Source organism: Cupressus sempervirens, chromosome 2, assembly GCF_028749045.1.
Source record: "Cupressus sempervirens isolate cs-2001-9-10 chromosome 2, ASM2874904v1, whole genome shotgun sequence".
NCBI lineage: Eukaryota > Viridiplantae > Streptophyta > Pinopsida > Cupressales > Cupressaceae > Cupressus > Cupressus sempervirens.
Genome location: NC_143119.1, coordinates 403,706,009 through 403,713,413, shown reverse-complemented (window position 1 = coordinate 403,713,413; position 7,405 = coordinate 403,706,009).

The window sequence follows — 7,405 nt, the reverse complement described above, 5'->3', positions numbered from 1 at the left end:
ACCTGAAAGTTTGTTAAATTGAAAATATAGAAAAATTAAATTTAAACTTCAATGAATTCAAAAATAAAACTTAACAATAAAATTTTATAATTTAATTGTGCATAAAAGTTAAATAGACATACACATCCATACCTGTTATCTCCTAGAAGACTCTATATGGTGTTTGTCGACTCATTGTTGATGATGTCTCGACCTCATCTAATGCAAAATGAGTCTTACACCATTCAAAAACATCATGTGCATCATTTACATGAACTCCCTAATAATTCATTTGATACTTTCGCAAGGCATGTTTGATGCAGGCTCCAGCACCATCATGTTCACCTTTTCCATGGCCACTCTCAAAGAAATTCTATATGTGTTTTATATTCTCATTGCGATGATATCTACACAATGCATAAAATGGTCTAGATGATTTAAACTACACGGCACATCCATCAGACCAAACATAATGTTTATCAACATTTATGTTTCTTTCTTTCAAATAAGAAAAGAACGTATTGAAGCAATGTTCTACATAGTGAATGTCATGTTCTTTATCATCACTTATATAAAACTGATATTCCTTTATAATTACTCGTGCTTGAACTGTACTCTAAACACCATCCAAATCTAACTGTGCATGTCTATAAAAAACATGTACCATAATAGTGACCTGCTTATTAAAGTAATAATCTGATTGAATTGCTTTCTGATGAACAAATGAATAGTTTTCTGCAAAATCAAGAACTGATACAATTGTTCCAAGTGGAAAATTATCTCTCAGAGCTTGAAACTGTTGTGCTTGCCACTTTACAAAAAATGCATGACAAATATAAGGTTGAATCAATTTCTTAAATCTGTCCATAAATGTCAGAACAGGCAACTCCTCTTCAACATATTCCAACCTTTTTGTTTCTTTCCCCAACTTTGTTTCATTCTTGACATACTTGTAACTTTTGCAATTCAATATTTTTGTTACATCAATATTTTTAGTTTTCAAAGGAAATAGAGCCAATTCACCACATGTTTCACATAATCCTTTGATTCAATTTATTTGACCAGCTAGATCATCTATGTTGTCACACAAAATGGATGATATAAACTCACTTCTCCTACTAGGAGGAGCAACATGAAAACCATATGTGTCTTCTACAAACTTTTGAAATGCCTGATAGTGGAGATCAAACTCAATATGATGACGAAAACAACACGTTTCAAACACTTTGTTTGACCTCACAAAGTATGGCTTCAATTTTTCAAACAATGTTTGCCCAACTTTTACATTAGGATGTTGACTACAAAACGACACATATAACTCATGCCGTGTTGTGTCCAACCAATGTTTTGTATGATGTTCATATTGACCAGGTGCAATCCTATGCCTAATAACATCTCTACTATTTGATGAAGGACAAGTGTTATCAATCCAAAATGATATGATTAATTTTATTAATAACTCTTCAATCCTATCAGAACGAGGTGCTCTACACATGATTGCCCAATTGCCCTCCATAGCACTGTCATCCACAATTAATCTTCTCTTAACATATTCTCTCATTGTTTTCCTACTATAACCCATTTAAGAAGAAATTGAAGATATTTGTCTATTTTGGGTCATATTCTTACTTACAACAAACATCAACATCAGTTTTCTTGCCGCAGACTTATCTTTAGTTCGAGAGTGTTTTCCTATGTTTCTCAAACCTTGTTTAATATTTTCAATCAAATTAGTTTGCATGTTATAAAATCTTCTCTTCTTTGATGTTGTGTTTACACCTAACAATTTCAATGCCTCTTGCAACTTTTTTTGTGTAAGCAAAAGTGAAAGCAACTGAGCTTGTTCAAGTGTTTCAGTATTATCAAATTGAGTCATAATTTCTCTCATCTTCTTCTTCATTGACCTTCTCTTAGACAAACTTAATGGTTGAACACTAGCTGCAAGTTTTCTCAATTTATCTACATCCATTTTAAGTAAATGATCTAAATTCTTATGAGAAATACCATGCTTTACAGATTGGACAATATTTAAGATTTTATCCATACTAGTTCCTGCACCTGATCTTGACCCTTCTTTGATTTTTGTTATTGGAATTTCTACAGGGACCGATCTTGAGCCTTCTCCAACATCCATTATTTGAGATTCAATAGGGAAAGATTCTGACCCTTCTTCGACTTTTTTTATTTGAACCTTTGTAGGGACTGATCTTGAACCTTCTTCAACATTCATTGTTTGAGATTCCGTAGGGAGTGTTCCTGACCTCTCTCCCATAGGCACTACTTCTACTTCTGTTGAGCCTTCTTCAACATTTCCTTCACCTTGTTTAATTCGATGATAACGTGTCGCAGTCTTCTGAATATTTCTTTCTTTTGCTTCAACAGATCTTTTCCTTGCATATTTGTTTTGCCTTCCTCTCTTGTTTCCCATTATAAAATCAAAAAAATAATAATTTATGCCTTGCCTCAAGATAAATTTCGTGCAATAACCAGATAAAAAAATCACTGTACGGATTTGTCTGTCGCTGTCAGTACTTTTAAATTATTTGATAGAAATCAATAGAATGCAGTCATCTGCAACAAGGCATAAATATTCTTCATTATATGACTAAAATTTGTGAGTCGCATCCTTTACAAGTAGCAAAGCACCAAATCCTTCTTAAGCCATCATTGAATCACAAACAAATAACATGGTATGAATACTAGAATGTTTTTCCTAAAAAATAAATTTTTCTTTCTTATAAAATATATAATTTTTTTGTCTCTTTAATTTTTTCGTTCTTATTGTAGGACTAGAAAAATGGGTTAAATGCATAACATACTATGAGAAATCACAAAACTCAATCAACATACATTAGCACCCACTAGTCTACCATGAAAGCCAAACTAATCAAAAGAAGAAAACACAAGGTTAGAAACCCCCTCTTTCATTTGTAGCTCCCATGTCCTTCTTTCTTCTGCAAATGATGTAGCTCCAAAGTTTTCTAAAATGCAAATTTTGAGTGTTTTGAGTGATTTAGAGTGTTTCCTAAGGTCTTGGGATGCAATGCAAGGTGTGGAAGTGCAGATTAGGGTTTTGGAACCTAGAATGAAACACTTAATTACCAAGTGCACCCTAAAACTACCAAGTGCACCCTGAAACTACCAACTGCGCCCATGAAGTGTGCAGTTGGTAAAACAGGGTTGCAGTTGATAAAAGAGGTCAAAACTTGATAATTAAGATGTGGGTATGCAAGATATGAGTGTTTTTGATATTTTTAAGTGTTTAGGGATTTTATGCAATGTGAGGAAATGTTAAATGACCTAGGGTTTTGATATGCAAAGTACAAATGTCCTAGGGATGTTATGCAAGTGCAAATGCAAGGTGTCATTTTGAAGGTATACAAGATGAAGATTATGATGTGCAAAATGAAGGTTAGGGTTATGTTTTGGACTTGGTAAGGATGTTAAAGGTAGGTGTATGCAAAGTGGACTATGCAAGGGATGGTTTCCTAGGGTTGATAATGACGTTTAGGCTATGCAAAATGAGGATAGGTGATCAAGAAGACAAGTTGGTTGATGGACAATTTGATAGGGTTTGATAGTGAAAATGATGCTAGGGTTTGAAAAATGTAATATGAGGGGGATATACCACTAGGGTAAGTCAAAAATGACATTTAGGAATATGATTATGCTAATGATAGCTCGGTATACATAAGATTTTTTGAACTTAGGTGAAATCTTTACAAGGTATTAACCTAAGAGTTTAACATTATGACAATAGACTTTGGATCTTGACCAAAAAAATGACAAAAAAAGATAAGATCAAAATTACAAAGCCAAATCTACCTTGACATAGGTAGCAGTTGGGAAACTAGGCTGAAACTAAGGCAATTCTAAGAGCTATGTTTTCCAGATTTTTTGTTGAAAAATGGGTCAAACTTTACTAGTGCCTCTATAGAGAGATCCGTAAAGGCCCAAATGCTGAAACCTTAGCCTTAAGCTTTTGAATCACCTATGGAGGTACACCAAAAAACTAACATAATTCAACTTATGATTTAGGAGATCTAGGTACCTGAAGTTAGCCTAAGAGACTACTAGGTCTCTTTCCCAAATTGGTGTCATTATTGGTGAATGCATTGATAGGCTCCAGGAAAGGACTGAGATTGTTTTGGCCTAGTCATTTGCATTGTTTTTTATTTCAATAAAAATAGCTTTTCACATTTCTAACAAAATAAAAGTTTATCGTTTAAATGCATTATTCATCTTCTTCTATTTTAAAATATATTATTTAATATATATTTAACCAAAAAAGGGGTATCTATGTAAATATGTATATGTATCATTATTACTATTTAATATAATTATACCTAATCTATTTAATCTATTATTAATTTTTACTTGAAAATAATAAATAAAATATAATACTCTTAAAATACATCTAAAATAAAACATGTCTTATAATATTTTTTTCTTATTCAAACATAAATATTTTCTTATTATGTTGATATTCACTCAAAAGGAGATTTAAATTTGAAATATTAGTGATATAACAATGTTGTAAAAGCTTCAAAAATAATTGAAATTCTTAAATAAAAATTTATTCAATTAAATAGGTTGCATTAATTCTTATGTTTATAATAATTTAATGAAAAAATAATTTACAATTAAAATGTATACTTATTAATTATATTATAATGAATGTAAATATTTACAATAGTGATATATAGATCACTACTCCAAATGATAATTAAAAGATAATATAGATAAAAAAATGTCATCTAACAAACTTAAACTCGTAATATTAAATGATTCATAATAATGTATTTTTTAATTTAAATATATAATTATTTGATATGTTATAATTGACATAAAGAAAAAATAATAATTAGAGAGAGAGAGAGAGAGAGAGAGAGAGAGAGAGAGAGAGAGATGTAGTTTGGTAGGGTGGGGGGTGGAAAGGAGATAGAAAGAGAGAATATGCAAAGGGAAGAGAAAGAGAGAGTAAGGGATTGAGAAGAAGAGGGATATGGAGATGAAAGGAAGAGATAAACAAAGATAATGAGAATGAAATATATAACTAAGAGAAGGTAGAAAGGGAGATATAGGGATATAGATGGATAAAGGGAGAGATGGAGAAGAAATATGGATATAGAGGAGAGGTGTATGTGGAGAGGAAAAGGGATAGGTGATGAGAGAAGTGAAAGGGGTAGACAGAGATGGAGGGATGAATATAAAAATGAGACACAAGTAAATAGTGTTTGTGTGTGTGTGGGAGAGGGAGAGAGCAGTGAGGGAGAGACACATTCAAGGAGATAATTCAAAATGAATGCTCAAAATGATGTGTAGAACATCCAAAATGATGGTTAAAGTAGTCAAGATGAGGGTTGGGCATGCAAAGATGCAAGATGGAAGATGCAAAGTGATAATTTTTGAGGTGAAATGCAAAGGATGCAAACTTAAATGCTAATGATTGCAATGTGAATATGAGGGATACTAAAAAGGTGCTATATGAAGTCTATATGATGCAAGTATGAGGCTCAAACTATGAAGAATGCAAGTGGATGCTATGCAAGAGTGAAATCTATGTTTTGCCAAGCACGTTTAGGAGCACAAGTTGCCATGTTTTCCAAGGTTTGAATGTATTGAACCAAAGTTTGTGATGTTTTGACAATGTTTGATATTTTGACAAGGTTTTGCAAGTTTCCAAGGTGTAAATTTGAATGTTGGCTTTTATCTTGATTATGTTTTACACACACGCAAGACACATTAAGACAAGAATAGCTGTTGTTAAATGTGAACAATCACATCACAACCTAGGCTTTAGGACTGTATCCACTGAATTCCTACTTGAACCAAAGTTTAGCCACGCTTATCCAGAGTGGACAACTTAGGACCTTGGCACCACAGGCTCCCCCTTACAATGCACTCAATTCTCGGAGCTACCAAGATCTGCTTCCCAAGGGGCATGACTTCCCAAGGGATTGTTGTCTCTACTAAGGACCGCGAGAATGTAGGATGTCTTCACGGGCATGGGTGACCCCTTGAGCCAGTGGATAGAAAGGATTTTGGCCACTAAAACATGGTTTTTAGTAAGGGCATTCCGTTCAACAAGTGAGTGATAAACTTCCTCAGAAGGTCTCCTAGCCTCGAGAACCGGGGTTTGACGCACCACAAGGGTACTGGAGGAGAGCTATCACTCAGCAATACTGTCGACATGGCTTTCACCGTAATCGAGTTTTATATAGTGGCTGGAACGTTGACCTGGCTTTTGGCCTATTACCACTCTAAGGTCGTCCCCTGGCATACCCAATATCGAGTATCTTGGTCCAAGGTAAGCCTCCTATAGAAGTTACATGGATTTCTCTTACACCCAAGATCCACGAATGGCGAGGGGAGAGGATATGTCCAATGCAACTCCTAGGGATTTAAACACTGTAAACATGCCAGGCAAAATTTAAAAAGTTCATTTTAAGCACCAAACGAAGTGTTATTTAATCTAATAAATCTCCACACATGCTTTTGACAAACACACAATGGTCTTCGACAACGTCTTGCAAAGCAAACATTAGTAGTTTACAGTTATGATCATGTCTTCATCCCACAATTGCCACATGCTGCAAGGAGACCATTAGTAACACAAAATCATCTAATCTATGTTCTAGAAGGAAATGAAAACCTTAGATTATTTCTTTATAGAAATTGAGAATTCATAAAGAGTTATGGCACATTTATTTTTATTGAATGAATTTGATTTGAAAATAAAATTAAATTTTTTTGATTAATTCAAGTTATAAATTAAAAAATTCAATTAAAGTAACTACTGAGATAATTAAAGTGAGATAAGTAAAACTAACATGTAACCACACTTTAAAATTATCTAGTTTGAATCTATTTAACTTCAATGTATCATTTAAACAACTTCACTAATGAAAGAAAGAAAGAAAGAATTTAGATGTTCAATTTTTTTTAACAAATTCAATATTTTAAAAAATGAAAAAATCAATAAGAATATACATTTCTTAACACCATGAATGTGTTACTAATTTTTAATTTAACTTCAATGGATTCGTTAAATAACTTCATTAATGAAAGAAATAAATAAATAATTTATATATACAATCTTTTTTTATCAAATTGTGAACGAAGATAGGAAATATTGATGAAAGCGTGAACGAAGATAGGAAGAACATTAATTTGCAAATATTGAGAAATCTCTCACCTGCCTTCGATTTATCTGTGGACAAAATTCGTGGCAAAGACAGGCCTGCAATGCATTATTAGGTTGATGCCAAATACAGAGATTGATGGCACAAAATGACGTCTATGATGGAAATTTGCAGTCAATGATTGAAATGCAAGACATGGTGGTTTTTTTTTCGCGGATAGAATGATGTTTCATGCATGTAGACGCAAGTCCCATTTCTGATTATTTTTTTGATTTTTCGAC